The 21,683-nt window shown below is 42.9% G+C and overlaps 1 long non-coding RNA gene across 1 annotated transcript; it reads left to right on the top strand.

Moving 5' to 3' along the window:
- The first annotated feature begins 667 nt into the window (after positions 1-667).
- Positions 668-13,325, top strand: LOC103182214. Its single transcript, XR_006084919.1, has 3 exons — positions 668-740; positions 10,015-10,081; positions 13,122-13,325. It is a non-coding gene; the product is annotated as an uncharacterized LOC103182214 (long non-coding RNA).
- The last annotated feature ends 8,358 nt before the right edge of the window (positions 13,326-21,683 follow it).

Here is a 21,683-nt window from a genome sequence, read left to right on the forward strand (position 1 = left end):
TGCATTTTCCCACTGCTTCCCATAATCTTGCTTCATAAAACCTGGAGGTTTGGTTGTCTCCAGAGACCACTGCTTGTGCTGCAGACAAAATAATTTGCTTGAAACTTCCAATGTATCAACATACCACTTGTGTATTCCAAAACATATTACAAATTCCAAATATCTTAAGATTTAAAGAATTTCAACTGACATTCATCCCCTGTCTTATGGTAATGATTTTTGCATTTAATATAGCACCATTCAGGTCAGGAGGTCATCTCAAAATATATCCTGCAAAGGTTATTGATTGTGTATCTGTAGATGAACTCAGAGGCTCTTTGGGATATAGCCTTGTTCTATAAACATCCATGAAAATTAACAATTGTATTTGTGGATTGTTGGCCAGTAGCTGAGAGAAACTCCCTTAGCTATTTGAATAGTACACGGGATCTTTAACATCAAACTGGACAGACAAATTGGACCATGATTAAACTTCTCAACCTAAGGACGGAATCTTCCACAATGCGACATAACCCCAACACCTCACTGGAGGGTCAGTCAGACTATATGAGTTCAAAATCCTGATGTGGGCCCTGAACAGAACACTTAATGTCTCAGAGGTGAGAGTGCTACCAACTGAGCCAGGCTTACAGACATGCTGTGTTTTCTTGTTGCAGAGTAATTCACACTGATGTTGGAGATGTGCTAATTACAGCAGCAGAGACCAGTGAACTAAAAATGACAGTGGATGTGACAAACAGGTCAGCTCCTTAACTCCTTTATCTCTTGGGTGTCACGAAAGCAGCTGGTGTGAGAATCAAATTTCATCAATATTCATTTGGAATTTCTCAATCTAATTAAGATTCCTTAAATTAGAAATAGATCAGGTCACTTAACATCATTATAAGCATTCGCCTTACTTTTTATCCCCAGACATACAAAAGTTGATGATCCCTAAAGTCATTCAGAGGCAAATATCCACAGCAGCCCTCTTTCCTTATGTGCCTTATAGTAATTGACATTGTCAGCAAGGGATCTTCCATTCTTGTTGACATTGAACTTACAGTCAATTATGAATGTATTTTGCAAGCGCTCTGGGATGTGACCCTGTGTAAGTTGTGCTATATAAATGTTGTTGTTATTGTTGTATTTATTTTTTACTGGGGCCTGTTCCTCAACGCCAAGGCAACCCTATTCGAATTCCCAGCCTCAAAAACCGTCAAACATTACCATTAAAACGCAGTGCAAGCAGAAATGCTGTCTGTTTCTTTACAGGTTCATGACCAAAGATCAATTCACTAGATGAACTTCATGGATCCAGCCCATACATTAACCAAGTCTCTACTTGTTCCTTGCCTAAGTTGAGAACCAATGTGAAAATGCACCCCTGGCATATAATGGGTGAATACCGTTCAATGTACAAAAGATCCATTTCTTTGTGGCTGCAGCTGCAGTGACATTGTCATTCACACACTGAACACATCTCAGAGCTACTTACCTTATCAGGTAATTAAATCAAAATCAATTAAATCAAGCAGTCCAATTAAAGTTGGGAATAAACCTCTTGGTTTCATAAACAAACACAGTCTAAGTGCACCTGCATAAACATGAAGAGGGGAGAAATTCCACCTGGCTCTAGTTTTGCTCTATGTATGCAGCATTTCAGAGTGTCCTAGAATTTGGCAAATTCTTAAATTCAGTCTTAACATTGAATTTGTGAGCAGTGCTTACAGCAGGAACTGGCTTCAAAGTTAAGAGTGTGTTTAAACAATTGCCAATTTCTGGAGCCTCTCAGATGCTAAGAAAATAGAGTAAATCTAGAGCCAGATAAAATTTATTTCCGTAGTAAGGATGGATCCAGCATTCACGGCCTTTTGGGGGAGAGAATTCCAGATTTCTACCACCCTTTGAGTGAAAAAATTTAAGATTTCACTCTTAAATGCCCTGATTCTAATTTTAAGACTATGCCCCTTGTTTTGGATTCTTCCACCAGAGGAAATAGCTTCTCTGTATCTACCCTATCAAATCCCTTTATCATCTTAAATACCTCAATTAAATCACCCCTCAACCTTCTGAACTCAAGGGATTACAATCCAAGTTTAGGCAGCCTTTCCTCGTAACTTAACCCTTTAGGCCTGGTAACATTCTGATGAACCTGCACTGCACCCCCTCCAGAGCCAATATATCTTTCCTGAGGTGTGGTGCCCAAAACTGAACGCAGTACTCCAGATGGGGTCTGACTAATGCTCTGTACAGCTGAAGCATAATTTCTTCCCCTTTGTATCCCAGGCCCCTTGAGATAAAGGTCAACATTCCATTCACCTTTTTGATTATTTTTTGCACTTGGGAACTAGTTTTTAGTGATTTGTGGATATCGACACACAAACCTCTTTGCTCCTCCACAGTTCTTATTTTTTCCACATTAAGAAACTATTCTGCTTTATCTCTTTTAATCCATAGTGGAAGACCTCACACTTCTTTACATTGAAGTCCATCTGCCACAGCTTTGCCCACTCACTTAATCTGTCTAAATCCGTTTGTAACTTCCTACTCCCATCTGCACAACTTACTGAGCCTCCTAGCTTAATGTCATCTGCAAACTTGGATATAAAACTTTCCATTCCTTCATCCAAGTCATTTATATATATGGCAAATAGCTGGGGTTCCAGTACAGACCCCTGGGGGACAGCACTTGTCATGTCCCACCAATCAGAGAACGTCCCTTTATCCCTACTCTGTTTCCTGCCTCCCATTTTACTGACATTTTGCAAAATGTCAGTAAAATGGGACAAAACTAACAGGGTGGAAGGCAAGGATAATGCATGTTAATACAGACTAGTCAACAAAGATGAATTAGTTGTGCCATCTTTACCATCAAAACACCTATAACACCTAGATTTCAACAGTTGCCTGCCTTTAACAATCCAAACACCCACCAGCACAATGCACACACCTTGCCCAGAGCCACAAACTTGACCTCAACTACATGCAGTATTTAGGTAGAGGTCAACCAATCATGTGCATTTTTAATCCCTTCCTCTTCCCAGATCTTGTTCTGTTTAAAGTTCAAACACTGGCTTCCTCTGTAAAACCTGAATGTCTCACCCGAAAGATAGCACCTTCAACAATACGCACCTCAGCATCACATTAATGTCATGTCACATTTTCCCTAATATGTTCATAAAGGGCATTCAATTTCAATCCTCCTGTGCTCATCTGTCTACTTACCCAATTTTCAAAGTCAGCCAGCTCCTGCATTAATGAGGGCCAGTCTGGGAGTATGCCAACACCACTGTTACTGCCAACAATGATAAGGAGGCGGGAACACCTGCCCACTTTCCATTCTGAAATTTTCTCACCAGCTTGTCAAAGTTCACAAAAATGCTTGGCCAGATTATCAATGAGGTATCTCAAATTTCAAATTAAACCTGTTTCTCCAGCTGCCAGGGTAATCTTTAAAGACAGATGGCTTTAGAGGTGAGAAGTCTAACAGAAAGACATCCCTCACCATACCTCAAAGACACTTCCTCTTTCCATTAGTCACCAGTTCCTGTCAAAATCCTTTCTAGATTGTCTTGTGACTGTTTCAGCCCAATGCTCCATGTTGGTTATCTGATGGGTGATTCTTTTATACAACATATCTTGATTAGAATTTGGTAATCAAAATGGTAATAATAAGAAGAAATAAGGTATATTATAGCAATCTGTCACATTCAATCTAAATGGGTCTCACAAAGAAATGCCACTCAGTGTTAAATGTGAAGATATTATCAATTTAAGACAAGTGCAAAGCACGTTTGTCAAGAAAGCAAATATCTCTTGGCAAACTACAATGAATTTAGATTCAGCCCAATATCCATCAAAATGAATTTAAATAGCAATTTCTCTTCACCAATATCAGAGACAATACAAGTCAAACGAATGCTCTTTAATGAGGTAATATTTTCAGACAACAACAAATTAAATTTGTATAGCACCTTTCACGTCGGGAGGACTTCCCAAGGACTGGACAAGCAGTGCTTCGACCCGAGCTGGGGGTCAGGATCGGGAAGGGAGGAAGGCAAGGGGGGACAGAGTGTGATCGAAGGCATGATCGAATAGGAGGGTCTTGAGATGCGTCTTGAGGGAGGCAAAGTAGTGGGCAAGGCAGAGGGACTATGAGATGGAGTTCCAGAGGGTGGGGCAGAGTGGCTGAAAGCCCGCCTGTCAATGGTGAGCTGGGCGAGGTGAGTGACGTGAAGCATGCTGGAGAGAGCGAGTGGGTTGGTAGGGGGTTAAGAGAGGTAAGGGTGAGCAAGGCATGAAGGGCTTTGAAGGTGAGGACCAAGATCTTGAACTGTATCCTCTCTGTAATGGGAAGCCAGTGGAGTCGGGCGAGGATGGGGGTGATAGGGTCGCGGAGCCTGGTGCGGGAGAGGACACAGGCTGCAGAGTTCTGGATGATTTGCAGCCTATGGAGGGAGGAATTAGAGGCTGACAAGCAGGGAGTTTTTATAGTCGAGCCTGGATGTTATGAATGCATGTATGAAGGTCTTGGTGTCCTGCGGTGTGAGACAGTGGTGAAGCTCGACAATGTTGCAGAGGTGGGGGAAGGCATAATGGGTCATGGCACGGATGCTGGGTAGAAAGAATAGTTTAGGGTCAAACAAGATGCCAAGGTTCTGGACTGGCTCAGTGAGGTGGAGTGTGCATCCTTGAATGGTGCTTGAAAATAGCATACGAAAATAGCCATGATGTTTGTTCTGGTCATTTTCCAAATCACATCAATCTTTTCTTGCGATGCTCTTGCCTCTTCCCCCCACCACACATTTATTTTTTATAGATTTATCACTATCCAGATCCTTCTGTGTTTGGCCCACTGTTGCCCATCAACAATAACAATCAGATTCGGTTTTCTCAACAAATTTGGTGAAATAGGTACCTGCTTCCAATCTGATGCAGCTCCGTAAACCATTAACCTTTGTTTTCCTTTGATTTAGTCCGTTACAGATCCACTTTAGATATTCCTTTCAACCTTATGCTTTGACCTCTTAACAAAATATCCAATGAGTTCCCCCTATTCATTCAATCATTTTTTTGCTTTATCAGACATGACATCCTTCCCACAAAGCTATGCTGGCCCTTTCTTATCAGTCCATATCTCATTTGGTTCTTCATTATCCTCTCATTAAATATTTTACTTTCAACACTTGTCAACACTGACCTTTAACTTGCAGGATAATGTCTGACCTTTCCTGGAAATGGTCATTACATTTGCTTTCGGGTGGTGCTCAGGTACACCTGTTTCCAATGGCTGCCTGAAGTTACTTCAATGTTGTAATCTATATTCTGACATATCTTTGAGTGAGGCTCATTATCTTTTTGATTTTCAATCTGTCCACCACTTCCTTGTTAGTGATCACTATTCCTTTTAACAATTCCTCATTTCACCCCGTAACTGGTCAGGCAACCCCCTAACAAACAGGCTCTGTCCTTGGTCTCCTCCTTTTCAACATTTACATGCTCCCTCTTGGTGACATGATCCCTAGACATGGGATCAATTTCCACACGTATCCTGATGATATCCAACTCTATCTCTCCACCTCCACCCTTGACTCCAGCACCACTGCTGTCCTCACAAACTGCCTGTTGGACATCAAGTCCTGGATGAAAGCACCGCAGACATGGAGTTAACTTCCACATGTATGCGGATGACACCCAACTCACCTTTCCTCCTCTACTCTCAACTCCACGACCACCGATGTCCTGACAGCTGCCTGTCCGACATCGAGTCCTGGACGAGAAACAACTTTCTTCAGCTCAACGTGCGAAAAACCGAGTCCCTCCTGATTGGCTCACATCAGCGCCTCCGCACCTCAGGCGCCGACACCATCAGCATCCAAGGCTGCACTCTCCACCTCTCAAAGCCAGTCAGGAACCTTGGCGTTTTGTTCGACCCTGAGCTGTCCTTTCTCCCTCACATCCGCACCACAACTGGCACCGCCTTCCATCACCTCCGGAACATCGCCAGACTATGGCACTACCTCACCCCTCACGCTGCTGAAACCCTGGTCCACGCCTTTGTCACCTCAAGGCTGGACTATGGGAACTCTCTCCTCGCCGGCCTTCGTGGCACCTCCCTCCACAAGCTGCAGGTCATTCAGAACTCTGCAGCTCGTGTACTGTCCCGCATCAGGCTTCGGGACCACATCACTCCCACCCTCGCTCGCCTCCACTGGCTCCCCATCCCCCAGAGGATTGATTTCAAGATCCTCATCCTCACCTACAAGGCCATTCACGGCCTTGCTCCCTCCTACCTCTCCGACCTACTATCCCCCTACCTACCTGCCCGTACCCTCCGTTCCTCCGGCTCCAGTCTGCTCCACGTCCCCCGCCCCAATCGCCCTACCATCGGTGGTCGGGCCTTCAGCCTCTCAGCCCCTAGGCTCTGGAACTCTATAACCCAGTGCCTTCGCCTTGCTTCCTCCCTCTCCTCCTTCAAGGCCGGTCTCAAAACCTTTCTCTTTGACCGAGCCTTCAGCTCCCCTCTCGACTCTCTTCCCCCTCCTCGCTCCCTCCCTTCCCTCCCCTCACCCTGACCATTTCCCCCCTCCTCGCTCCCTCCCTTCCCTCCCCTCACCCCGACCATTTCCCCCCTTCTCGCTTCCTCCCCTCCCCTCACCCTGACCCAACTGTGCAGCGCCTTGGGACGTCCTCTTGACGTGAAAGGCGCTTTATAAATGGAATCTTGTTGTTGTTGTTGTTGTTGAGTGTCAACAAAACTGAAGCCCTGCTGCTTGGCTATCATCAGCACCTCCATACCTTGGGCACTGACAGCATCAACCTTCATGAATGCATTCTACACCTCATGGAGCCAATATGGAACCTTGGCATTCTGTTCAACCTTCAACTGTACTTTATTCCTCATATCCATGTCATGACCCATTCTGCCCACCTCCGTAACATTGTCCGGCTTCGCCACTGTCTCTCACCACAGACACCGCAATGCTTGTCGGTCTCCCCAACTCCTCCCTCCACAGGCTGCAGATCATCCAAAACTCTGGAGCTCACATCCTCTTTCGCACCAGGTTCGATTCCTGGCAGGGCAAAACCTTGGGCTAGTTTCCTTACCCCAACAACAACAAGATTACATTTGTATAGCACCTTTCACGTCGAGAGGATGTCCCAAGGCGTTGAAACTCCATATGCTTGATAATAATGCTTTGGGAAAATAAATAAAATAATAATTTGGTCACTCAATCCACGACTGTTTGTGAAACACTGCTGTGCGCAATTGGCTGCCCACAAATATACAGTCAATTCACTTTACAGTATATTCTGTGAAGCACTTTGAAACATCTAGAAAAGCGCTATATCAAATGCAAGAATTATTATTATTATCATAGAGAAGATGAAGATTTACAGCTAGTTCCTTGCTCTTCATCCAGAAAATAAATTGATTCTTTTTTCCTATTTGGCATCAACTCTTGTTTTCCTTATTTGCAATTTTCTGATTCAACAGATACACCTCTAATCCTGCAAACACAGAAACTTGGAATTTTATCCAAGGAATGGTTTCAACAGTTCAGTTGAGAAAACACTTCAAGTGATTTGGAAATAAACAATAGTTTAAATAATCCATGCATCATCCTAGACCAGTTGATAGCACTATTGGCTTTAAATCAGAAGATTATGGGTTCAAGCCTCATGTAAGGAATACAGTGGACTGTTGGGTGGTTGGTGGGTGGGGGCAGTTCTGTATTCCTGAGTTACCACCTTTCAGATAAGATGTTAAAATGAAATCAATCATATCTGCCTATTCAGGTGGACATTAAAGATCCCTTGCTACTATTCAAAAAAGAAACAGAGTTTCTCTCAGGATCCTACCTATTTAAGGAGCTGCTAATAATCTTATCTTTTGTTCTACATTAACTTTTTATATTATGCAACCTAATCACTTGTAACAGGTAAGAACGGTTATCTGTTTACCTAGCAATAAGTAGGAACCCGGTTGTTAGTCGATTGGCGGATCGTTTTTCCGGGGTAATAATTCATTCAAAAAAATTGGTCACTCAATCCATGACTGTTTGTGGGACACTGCTGTGTGCAATTGGCTGCCGCCTTTTGCCCACAAATATACAGTCAATTCAATTTACAGGATATTCTGTGAAGCGCTTTGAGATCTCTCAAAGACATGATAAGGCACTATATGAAATACAAGGATGATTATTATTCTTGACCTAATAGCATACAAAATTGAGCGGAACAATGCTCAGAAAATGATTAAGATCGACCAAGAATCCTGAAATTATTTTTCAAATATTAAGGTAATTAAAGATTTTGTGACTGCTGGTTAAACGTTTGAGTAGATTTTATTTATCCTTAAGGTATTAACTTGACTTTTCACACTACTTTTCCCAAGCTCCTCTCCCCCCACCTCCCCTCTTAATACGTGTATATTGTAAACAAGATGTGATTCTGGCAAAGGCCAAAGGCTTTAAAGAACAATTGTTAATTAAACAGTCAATTATTTCCCGAGGGAAATTGTTCATTTACTTAGTCACTGTTTGAAGCTAGACCCAGAGCTACAGACAACTGTTCAGAATGCTGATAAACTAAAGATCTATTAGTTGAGGTAATTAATTGGATTTAGATAACTTTTTGAAGGTTCAGAAAGGATGTGCAGCTGATATATTCACAAAATACAATTCAGCAGGGTGATGAGTGCTTTGGGCAAGGACACAACTATGCAACACTGGTGATAACATCGAGAACTCCTGTTGGGACTGGAAATGGTAAACACTTTCCTTATCAGAATATTAGGGCAAAAAAAAATAGAATCAAAGAGGTATACAGCACAGAAGAAGACCATTCGGCCCATTTTGTCCATGCCGGCTCTTTGAAAGAGCTATTCAAATCAATCCCACTGCCCCCTCGCCAATGCCTTGACATCCTTCCTAAAGTATGGTGCCCAGAACTAAACAGTACTCTAGCTGAGGCCCAACCAGTGCTTTATAAAGGTTCATCATAACTTCCTGACTTTAGTATTCTATGCCCCTATTTATAAAGCCTAGGAACCCATATGCTTTTATAACAGCTTTATCTACCTGTCCTACCACCCTCAAAGATTTGCTTACGTGGAGCCAGAGGTCTCTGTTCCTTCACCCCTTTAAGATTATACTTTCTAATTTATATTGCCTCTCCTCATTCTTCCTTCTAAAATGCATCACTTTGAATTTATCCGCATTAAATTTAATCTGGATATGACTGCCCATTTTATCAGTCTGTCTATATTCTCTTGCAGTCTGCTACTATCCCCCTCACCATTTACTATACTTCCTACAACAACAACAACTTGGATTTTTATAGAGCCCTCCACGCCGGACGGCGTCTCAGAGCACTTCACAGTAACGAATCCCGAGCCAGGGGGAGGGGGAGGAAGGTGACCAAAGGTGCGGTCGAAAAGAAAGGTCTTCAGCCGAGACTTGAAAGTAGGAAGCGAGGGGACGAGGCAAAGGGAGTGAGGAAGGGAGTTCCAGAGCCTCTGGGCAGAGTGGCTGAAGGCACGGCCGCTGATGGTGGAGTGGAGGTTTCGGGCGACAAGGAGGAGGCCAGACCTGGTGGAGCGAAGGCAACGGGCACTGTTGTGAGGAGAGAGGTGGTCAGAGAGGTGGGGGGAGAGGAGTGGAGGGCTTTGAAGACAAGGGTGAGGAGCTTGAAGTCGATCCTCTCTGGGGCAGGCAAGGACTAGGATAATCGGATAGCGGAGTTTACAGTGAATGGGATCAAAGGCCTTTCTCTGTATTGTCTGTAAGGACACTATTATAGAATTATACAGCACAGAAGGAGGCCATTCAGTCCATTATGTCGGTAAACTATGTCAACTAAGTTTGTGAAGGTTCACCCAACTTCCCATTTGGCACAGGCACAAATAAAAATTTCTTCACAATTTGTAAAATTTGGGAAAGGAAATACTGGATCAAAACTGTTGTTGTATTTGGAGATCATTTATGTTCAATTGTCATATTATGCTTTTTATTCTATTTTCTTCTGAAGGCAGTGAATCATATAACAAGAGATCACAGGTGAGGTGCTAATGAAGACAGTCCTTCAGACCATTGAGGTAATGGCATTATTTGCACATCATTTAATTTTAAATGTAATTTATATAATAAAATATGCAGTTTTATGATACATGTTCACAGTGACAAATTTAGCAAGCAGAGCAGAATAGCCCTTTGTCCACATCAATGAATGCCCTTCATAGAGTGACAACGTTCACTGTCGTGTCAGAGAACAAGGGTGCAGTGTGACAGGTGGAGAGTGTTCTGTTTCCCAGTGCTATGTGAGAACAAAATGTTATCCCAATGTATCTTTTAGAATAGAAACTGTAAAAAATGGCGATTGTCCTATCAAATCATATGTCACTTCATTGGGCTTTTTTTCAAAAATATTTTCTGATAGCACATAGATTAAAACTTGAATTATTTTATACCAAATTATTTAGGCTGATACTGCACGGAAACAGGCCATTTGGCCCATCTATTCTGTGCCAGTATATATGCTTCACATGAGCCTAGTCCTCGCTCCTATACCTCTCTATTCCCTTCTCCTCATGTATGCATCACATTATCACAGATTGCAACATGAAGATAAATTGTGCCGCATTCATAAAGTGACCTCTATGCATTGTCTTTTTGCATCGGTTATAGCAGGAAGTACATCAAAAATTAATCATGTAATTCTCTAGCTTTACCTCTCGAGGATTATACCATCATTTCTACAGCACATACAAAAACAATGCAAGGTTGTCATCTTCTCACACGGTGGACGATTATCCTTGGTCTCTCTGAATATCCTCAATTGTGTTCCATAACAACCAGCATTGAATGTTCCCTTTCAGGATATCATTTTATTTAGAAAGATTTTAAATAGCACAAATATTTTTTGTCGGTGACAACATCACTTCTCCAATTAATCTACAGATTGATGTTACATTCCTTTACAATAATAAGCCTTTCATTTAATATAGCACCTATCACTCAATCTTAACAGACTCAAAATGGTACACAGGATATACTGTAAGGTATAGTGACTGTGTCTTTTGTAGGACAATGAACTAACATGCAAACACAAATAGCCTGATGTCTTACTCCAATAAGAATAACTACCTAACAAGCTTTCACTGGCTAAACAATCAATATCCTGCACTTCCCTGTGTCACAATGTTTTAGCTTGCACCTGCTGATATTATTCCACAAGGAGTCTATGATTGATAGGAAATCGGTAGAAATTTACAATTTTCTAAGAATGAAAAACAAAATTTGTCTATTGTACCTCAAACATCACAAAGAAAGTGAGCATTTTGACTGGCATGATTTGTTTTGTTTATGTGAAGGTAAAGTGTACAAAGATTGTTTCTGTGACCACTTTCCCAGTTACATAAATAATGAATCAAATATTGTAAGGAGATGTCAGCTTGGCTCAGCTGGTAGCACTCTAATCTCTGAGTCAGAGGGTTGTGGAATCAAGGCACATGTTGAATCTTTGAACTCACAGTCTAGGTTGACACTCCAATACAGTGCTTGCTGCATTGTTGTAAGTGTCATCCTTTGGATAGGATGTTAAATCAAGATCCAACTGCCAGTTCAGGTGGACGTTAAGAATCCTAAGGCACTATTCAAAAAGAGAAGGGAGTTTCTTCCTGGTATCCTGCACAACAATCCACCAAATAAAATGGGCCATTTACTTCATGGCTGTTTATAGGACCCTGCTGTGCGCAAATTAGCTGCAACATCTACCTACAAATACAGTCACTATAGTTTGCAACGTCTTGATGACATGATAAGGTACTATATGAAATGCAAGGATTATAAATTGTGATATGATGAGAAAGAACAGGAGTGGGGAAGTCAAACCATTAGCCAAACAGTGATAGGCTATAGAGATAGCAGTTAAATGCAAGACAAAAGACATTGTTTCAAAATGTGAAGTTGTGCTGACCTGGAGAACTATTTTGTCTTAAAATATAACATCACCCAGAATTGTGGAGATTTGGTAAATCAGTCTCAACTAAATTAATGTTGAATTTAAGACGTATCTGTAATCCTGTATTCTCTTAAAATGTACAACAAAATGGCTTTAAGGTTAAGAATAATTAGAATTTTAGCTGATTTGGGCTGAATTTGGGCTCTCCTGATTGGCTCCTGTCAGCGCCTCCTCACCTCAGGGGTTGACAGCATCACCATCCATGGCTGCACACTCCACCTCACTAAGCCAGTCCGGAACCTTGGGGTCTTGTTTGACCCTCAACTATCCTTTCTACCCCACATCTGCACCATGACTCTGCCTCCATCCACTTCTGCAAAGTCGCCCGGCTCTGCCACTGTCTCACACCGCAGGCCGCCAAAACCCTCATACACACCTTCATTACATCGAGGCTTGACTATGCAAACTCACTGCTTGTTGGCCTCCCCAACTCCTCCCTCCACAGGCTGCAGATCATCCAGAACAGCCTGTATCCTCTCCTGCACTAGGCTCCGCGGCCCTTTCACCCCCGTGGAGTCCTATAGCTCAGTGGTTAGAGCACTCGCCTTGCAAGCGAGACACCTGGGTTCAATTCACCCCTATCCTTGCCCAACTCCACTGGCTTCCCATCACACAGAGGATACAGTTCAAGATCCTAGAACTCACCATCAAAGCCCTCCACAGACTTGCTCTCCTCTACCTCTCTGACCTCCTAACCCCCTATCACCCTGTTTGCTCCCTCCGCTCTGCGGGCTCCGGCCTGCTTCACGTTCCCCGCCTCGCTTGACTCATTATCGGCAGGCGGGCCTTCCGCCACTCTGCACCCACCCTCTGGAACCCCATCCTGCTGTCCCTCCATCTTGCCCCCTCCTTTGCCATCTTCAATACCCACCTCAAGACCCTCCTCTTCGACCGTGCTCTTCGACACCAACCCCGACCCTCAGCTCGGGTCTGTCTGTCCAGCGCCTTGGGACATCCTCCTGACATGAAAGGCGCTATACAAATGTCATTTTGTTGTTGTTGTTGAATTTTACAGTTGTAAAAATGGTGCAAGTCAACAACTAAAGTGCCACATTTTGCTTTAGTTGCTACTTATTCTTTTTCAAATTACTCCTCAAACCAATTTTGTGTTTCAGAAATCGCTTGGTGAGTTGGAGAAAGATAAAGAAAGTCCAGGAGCTGATGCCTGACAGGCAGTTCATCAGACCAGCAGCACTCCTGCAGTCGATAGTGGAGACAGAAAGGAAGAATTGGGGTAATATATGGAAGTGGACCCACCCCGAGGATAATGTCACAGAAAACATTACAGACTGGCAACTATAATCAATAAAGTTATCAGTAAACAGAGAGTAGCACTCTTGATTTCTTCCACTGTACAGCGTACCTTGAGACTCTGATGAGCAACATCTGACAAACAGGATAATGGATTATTGGGAAGAATTTATATTTCAGTCCAGAAATTCTCATGATGTTGTGAACCACTGTATATTCTAAGGCTGAATGCTATATGAATGACAAGTGAAGCTCAGCATTGAATTACCGATATTAACTGCCTCCTCAGCATCTGGTATCTTACATAACTAATTGCAATTTTTAAAGTATGAATTAAGAATCAGCCTGTCCTACCCCTGGTGCGGTCTTGTGGAGCCATGATATGAAACACATTGTGAGTGAAATATATTATGACATTGTAATGGAAGTTAATATTGTCATATTTTTGATGGAAAACCACAATAGGATTATTATTTATGGCAGATTAGTGGAAAATACACATTTAGTACATATTAGATCATTCTGCTTACTTAGAGACAGTTGCAGTTTATTACTACTTTTGAATCTTTCAGTGTGAAAGTGCCCTTCCTAAAACCCACTGGGAATAAATGATATGAGTGTTCTCTGGTCTTTTCATTTAAGATATTGATTTCATTAATATTTGTTTAATTTCAGTTATCACTCAATGTTAATCATTGATAGTGTTGCAAAATTAAATAGCATATAGATGCATTGAGCTACCTGAGTATTTCATAATTGAAAACAGAAAGATTGACAATATAATAATAATAATCCTTGCATTTGATACAGCGCTTTTCATGTCTTCTCGACGTCTCAAAGTGCTTCACAGAATATGCTGTGAAGTGAATTGATCGTATATTTGTGGGCGAAACGTGGCAGCCAATTGCACACAGCAGTGTCCCACAAACAGTTGTGGATTGAAAATGACCAATTTATTATTGTTTTTTGTTTTGTAGGGATTATTATTAGGCACATGGAGTAAGGAAACTTGCCCAAGGTTTCGCTCTGCCTGGAATTGAACCCAGGTATCTCGCTTGCAAAGCGAGTGCTGTAACCACTGAGCTACAGGACTCCGATTAATATGGAAGACTGCAACAATGAATTGTATAAAAGATTTGAGCTTTATTGTGCAACTAAATGTGAAGCTGAAACTTTTCTGTGCCTAAGCAGTTTATATAGTGGAAGCTGCCCTATGATTTCTGTTGTATCCACATCTCACAGTGTGCCCAAGTATAGTAAGAATTATCCTTGCATTTGGAACAGCACCTTTCACATCAGGAGGCCGTTGCAAACCTCTTCATGGCATTTTGCTACAAAGTGACTGTGTATTTTGTAGGCAAAAGTAGCAGCCAATTTGGGCTGTTGAGATATTAAACCGAGGTCCTATTTGCTTGATCAGATGGATATTAGAGATCCCATGACACTATTATAAAAGAGAAAGAAGTCTCTCGAAATGTCCTGGCCAATAATTTCCCCCCCACCCACATCCCCATCCTTCCAAAAATAAAATTGATCATTCACTTCATGGCTGTTTTGGAACATTGCTGTGCACGTTGTTGCCACAGTCACTCCATTTTGCAGTATATAGCGTGAAGCACTTTAAGATCTCTTCCTAACTTGAAGGGTGCTATACCAAATGTTAGGTATAGAACCCTTGTTGCTAATTTGTCTGAATCTTTTAAATGATTGTGTAAGTGTAATTTATTCAGTTTGGAACATCTTATGATGTCAACATTACCCTCAAGTTTCTTTCATTTTTGCTTTTGGATAAAATCACTATTAGATGTCAGCCTGACTCAGTCAGTAGCACATTCGGTTCTATCACAGATGATTGTGAGTTCAACCCCATCATCTGGACAAACATTCCAATACAGCTCTGGGGGTGTCTCATACTTTGGATGAGACATTAAACTGGGGTCCTGTCTGTCTGTTTAGGTGGACATTAAAGATCCCATTGCACTATTCAAAAAGAAAACTCACCTCCACTTGCTTCCTCAAATTTTGTACATAAATTTTAAAGAACATAAGTTTTTGCTTAAAAAAACTAATTATGATAATGCAAAATCTATGTTGTTTGAATTCTCCTGCATTTAAAGCTTGTCACAATCTATAACAGATTTTCCCCAATATTCAGGTAAATATTATTCATGTAACTATGCAGATAAATAGATATATTTTCTTTTGACTTGATTTTCTTAGGTTGCGGATCGAGGATCATGCCTTTGAATGGACTCCATATTGAATTGAAAAATCAATTCAGTTCAGATTGAACTAATTTGAATTTACTATTTAATTACAGTCAATAAAGCTAATGGCATGCTAGCCTTAATTACAAGTGGTCTGGAGATGAGTAAGGAGATAGTTCTACAGTTACGTAGTGCACTGGTCAGACCTCCTTTGGAGAACTATGTTCAGTTTTCGTCTCCCAATTATAGGAAGTTTATTCTTGTCTTGGAGGGTGTCCAGTGACAGTTCGTTAGACTGATAACTGGACTGAAGGGATTTAGCTAAGATGACAGGCTGGGTAGAATGGGATTTCTTATTGCAAATACTCCTGCTCCTACATGTTATGTTATGTTATTATATTCCTTAGAGAAGAGGAGGGAAAGGAGTGATTTGATCAGGTATTTAAAAACAAAGAATTTGATAGTTAGAGTGTGGATGGTTCTTCCCCTTAGTAAAAGGATCCTTTTCAATGGGATATAGGCTTAAAATCAAAACTAACAACAACAACCTGCATTTATATAGCACCCTTCACACAGGGTAGTGTCTCAGTGATTTAAGAACTAAGTTAGAGTTGAGGCCAGGAAGCATTTTGTCACGAATGTTTTGTGCATGACGCCTATACATGGAAATTCCAGAGATGTTTATTGGAATGGACTGTGCACTCTCTCCCCGGAAGGTCACATCCTGCTTATCCAATTCTGGAGCATGGCAAAAGCTTAGGCTTGGGAACTCCAGAGTGTGTGTAACTTCCACATGTATGCGGATGATACCCAACTCTACCTTTCCTCCTCTACTCTCAACTCCACGACCACCGATGTCCTGACAGCCTGCCTGTCCGACATCGAGTCATGGACGAGAGACAACTTTCTTCAGCTCAAAGTGCGAAAAACCGAGGCCCTCCTGATTGGTTCGCGTCAGCGCCTCCGCACCTCAGGCGCCGACACCATCAGCATCCAAGACTGCACTCTCCACCTCTCAAAACCAGTCAGGAACCTCAGCGTTTTGTTCGACCCTGAGCTGTCCTTTCTCCCTCACATCCGCACCACAACTGGCACCGCCTTCCATCACCTCCGGAACATCGCCAGACTACGGCATTACCCCACCCCTCACGCTGCTGAAACCCTGGTCCACGCCTTTGTCACCTCAAGGCTGGACTATGGGAACTCTCTCCTCGCCGGCCTTCCCGCCACCTCCCTCCACAAGCTGCAGGTCATTCAGAACTCTGCAGCTCGTGTACTGTCCCGCACCAGGCTTCGGGACCACATCACTCCCACCCTCGCTCGCCTCCACTGGCTTCCCATCCCCCAGAGGATTGATTTCAAGATCCTCATCCTCACCTACAAGGCCATTCACGGCCTTGCTCCCCCCTACCTCTCCAACCTACTATCCCCCTACCTACCTGCCCGTACCCTCCGTTCCTCCGGCTTCGGTCTGCTCCACGTCCCCCGCCCCAACCGCCCTACCATCGGTGGTCGGGCCTTCAGCCTCTCAGCCCCGAGGCTCTGGAACTCTATCCCCCAGTGCCTTCGCCTTGCTTCCTCCCTCTCCTCCTTCAAGGCCGGTCTCAAAACCTTTCTCTTTGACCGAGCCTTCAGCTCCCCTCTCGACTCTCTTCCCCCTCCTCGCTCTCTCCCTTCCCTCCCCTCACCTTGACCATTTCCCCCCTGCTCAGGTCATGACCCAACTGTACAGCGCCTTGGGACGTCCTCCTGACGTGAAAGGCGCTTTATAAATGGAATCTTGTTGTTGTTGTTGTTGTTGTTGTTGTTGGGGTAATGCTGTAGCCTATCTAACTAAAACAGCTTGCCATTGAGAGCACTGCCTAACAAGCTTTCCCACTGCTTGTAACAGGTCTGCCTTTCCAGGTCTTGCCATTGAGCCAGCCTGACTGTATGGTCATCAGTAGTGCCATGGAGTACTGCGGACCCACATAACTCAAGAATTAGATGACCGAGACTGCTACAGAGAGTGCAATATGGACTTCCTTGCTGAAGTCCTGGAATGCATTGTTTCAGGTCAACTTCGGTCACACCTCTACTTCCACTCCTTCCCCGAGCTCCTGCAGTCTGGTTTTTGCTCTGCTCACAGCACGAAGACAGCACTTGTCAAAGTCACAAACGACATCCTCTCTATCTGTAACCTGCTCCCTCTGCAGCCTCATGCTCCTGAATCTCTCTGCTGCGTTCACACAATCAACCACATCATCCTTCTCCACCACATCTCCTCCCTCAGCCAACTTAGTGGGACTGCACTCGCAGTGTTTGAGTCCTACTTAACCAACCGCCTCTATTTCATCTCGGCAAATGGTTTCCCTTCCTGCCCCCACCCAGTTACCTGTGGGGTACCCCAGGGCTCCATCCTTGGCCCTCTTTTTTTCCTTATCTATATGCTCCCTCTTGGTGATTTCATCCGCAGACACGGGGTAAACTTCCACATGTATGCGGATGACACACAAATCTGCCTCCTCCAGCATCGACTCCAGGTCCGTCGATGTTCTATCAGCTTATCTGGCAGACCCTGGTTGAGTGCAAACTTCCTGCTGAATGTGGACAAGTTGGAATCCATACTCTTTGGCTCCCGTCAGTGTCTTCGCTCCTGCGAATCTAAACTCCTCAAGATCCTTTGGAATTCTAAGATCTGTCAAGGTCTAATAAACTGGTGGAACAGGCTTGATGGGTTGGTTATCCTGTGTTTTATTTGAAGATCCTCACACTTGTTTTCAAATCCCTTCAAACCCTGGCACCTCCCTACCTCTCCAAAATGCTTACCCCACAACCCACAACCTGCTGATTCCGCTCGACTGGGTCAGGCCTTCTGCATGTCTTTTGTGCCCTCCGTTGGTGGCTGCACTTTCAGCCACTATGCCGCCCTATGACGCTATCCTGCATGAGGGGCACTATAAAAATGCAAGTTGTTGTTATTGTTCTGTGTTTCTCTGTTTTCCTGTGTTCCAATGTTTCATTTCTGGAAAGATTTACGTTTAAAACATTCAAAAATGTCATGAATATGCAGGAGACAAAAAAGAGAAACACCAAACTCATTTTAGATACAAAGATACATAAAAACCTATAAGAACGTTTGAAAGTATTGAACACAAAAGTCATTCAACACATCACATGTACACTTTCCACAGCCCAAGTAAGCATCACATGTTATAGACCCCATCCCACACACTCTTACGCCTGAGACTAACTAAGTTCGCAATAGACACACAGATTTGATTTTCTTACACAGAGAGTGGTGAACATGTGGAGTAGACTAACTTGGGTGAGAGTGGAAGAAAATTATGTCAACAAATTTAAGAGGGACTTAAATGACTATTTGACAATGTCATTGCTTGAATGGTGTAAGATATAGAATAGTGCTTGCTTAGTTTTTAAAACATATACTTAATTTGCATTGTGACCAACCAAGTAAAACAAAAGCTAAGGTCTTTTCTCCTATTTATTCCTATATACTTTTCTTCCCAAATGTAATCAAGCAACATATATTAATGTGCTTTTACTGCTTAAATTCTTCTGGCATATGGAATTTGTCAAACAAGATTATAGCCTCAGCAGGGACGTGTGTTTTACAAGTATGTATATGCTGAGTTATATCTATGAATTGCAAAATTGTTGCTTTTGCAACTTATTCTAACATCTAGCATTAATCAACTGCCGAATGTGCCAGATTTCTTATTAAACCTAGCATAAATACTCAATGAGCAGGATTTAGGTCATTTCTTTCAATTATTGCAATAAAAATAGTTCCATACTTCTGCGTGACATGTTTGTCAAATAAGATATGATCTAGGTTGTTGTGTGCCATAAGAACACATAGATTGAATGTTTTCTGCTCATTGAGCTTGTCCACTCTACTAAAATCTCAAAACATTGCGGATTGTATTCCATCTCACACTACTTTGCAGAAATGTTCCACATATTTTAATTCACAAATGGAATCAAGCAATGACTTATGTTGGAATGTTGAATCTCTTGTGAAGAAAGGTGGCAAAGGCCAAAGTTTATTGTGGGGCTTTCAAGAAGGAAGTAGAGAGCTATATGGAAGACAAAGGCTTAAAGGGGTATGGGGATAAGTTAGGGCAGTGAGATTGAAAGAACAGCTTGCTTTGAGAGCTGGTGCAGACTCGATAGATCAAATTGCCTCCTTCTGTGCTGTAAGTATCTATGATTCTACCCATCCTCACATTTCTATTACTCCCACCTTCCCTGGTTTCACTCCACGGACACAAAGCAAATGCCTTTGGACAGGTCTTCTCCACTCTGTGTCCTAATGGATGGATCTTCCTCTTCAAAAGTGTTGGGAGATGCTGCTTGCTGATCTTCCAACGTGGTGGCTGGGATATGTTGGCAAGAATAATTAAATAACTGAAAAATCAAAAGAAGAAAACTATATTTTTGGAAAATGACATTTTCGCACCATGTCATATTGAATTACAATTTGCATAAGCCTCAGTGGGAATAAATATATGTGTAGTCTAGTAACTTTAGCTTTGAGAAAATTTGGATTGTTTCAGTGACATTTGCTTTACAATCATCAGCCAGAAACACTGAACTTGGCAAGCATTGAGCAAGCTCTTGCTATTCCGGAATTGGACTGTGCTGAATAGAGAATGCTGTTAATGTTTCATGTTATTTTTCAGGGATCTGTTGCTGTCCATGATAAAAGAAACATATGTCATCCAATGTCAGAGATTTTCACTAAACAAACTGAAGATCAAAATAGCAGCAAGTTACTAAATACTTGTGCTATGGTGCATAAGAGTTGAAGCAGTTACGTATTGCAATGTATTACTTACAAGAGCAGTTTGAGATGTTAAGTGGAACTCTGAATTGTACATTAATTGGAAAGCTTGCTTAACTGCATGCTTGTACATCCATGTGTGACATGTTTGAATCTTCAGTGGGAAATGATTAGGTCATTCCTTTGCAGAGCAGAATGCAGAGTGCCAGTGGGTCTGTGCAGGTATATATGTATCTATGTATGTAGAGATTGATTAAAGGTTAATGGTCCAAAATATGTCTGTGTTACAAGGTTACTGTGTTTTTCTTTTTATTGAGAAGGCAGAGATGATTTGCTTTAAAGTCAATTTATTCCAAGTAAAACATTGTTGGAGATTTTATACAATCAAAAATGAGTGGTGCACTTAGAAATCCATCTTTTTTTGTGAAAGGTTCAAATATAATTGACATAATATAATTGTGCTGGAGGAATGATTTCGGGAGTAGTTATATTTGACCCTGTACAATATAGACATAGCAGGTGTGAATTGGATCGGGCTCTGCTCTCCATTGGTCCCCTTGTCTTTCCACACAATCAGCAATTAGAATAGGTTAAGAAACAGCTTGATGCGGATGCTTCATGTATTGGGAAGATGGTGGACTAAAGAAGACCAGGCATTTTGCTTTTTAGCGGGTGGGTCTATTGACTAGAAATGGGAGGGATAGGATATATAAAATACCACTGCACTCTGATGAGCTATTGCTTTAAGACCAACCTGCCCGCTCCCTCCATTCAGCGGGCTCCGGCCTGCTCCATTGTCTCCCGCCCGACCCACCCTACCATTGGTGGCCGGGCTTTCAACCTCTCTGCCCCCACACTCTGGAACTCCATCCCATGGTCCCTTCACCTCGCTTCCTCCCTTGCCTCCTTCAAGGCCGGTCTCAAGACCCTTCTCTTCGACCATGCCTTTGGTCTAATGCATCAGGCTCCGTGACCCCATCACTCCCACCCTCACCCGACTCCACTGGCTCCCCAATCCCCAGAGGATCAAGTTCAAGATCCTCGTCCTCACCTTTAAGGCCATACATGGCCTTGCCCCCTCCTACCTCTCTGACCTGCTGAATCCCTACCAACCTGCCCACTCCCTCAGTTCAGCGGACTCCGGCCTGCTCCATGTCTCCTGCCCGATCCGCCTTACCATCCGTGGCCAGGCTTTCAGCCTCTCTGCCCCCACACTCTGGAACTCCATCCCATGGTCCCTTCACCTCGCTTCCTCCCTTGCCTCCTTCAAGGCCGGTTTCAAGACCCTTCTCTTCGACCATGCCTTTGGTCTAATGCATCAGGCTCCGTGACCCCATCACTCCCACCCTCACCCGACTCCACTGGCTCCCCAATCCCCAGAGGATCAAGTTCAAGATCCTCGTCCTCACCTTTAAGGCCATACATGGCCTTGC

This window comes from Callorhinchus milii, unplaced genomic scaffold (assembly GCF_018977255.1).
Source record: "Callorhinchus milii isolate IMCB2004 unplaced genomic scaffold, IMCB_Cmil_1.0 Scaffold3, whole genome shotgun sequence".
NCBI lineage: Eukaryota > Metazoa > Chordata > Chondrichthyes > Chimaeriformes > Callorhinchidae > Callorhinchus > Callorhinchus milii.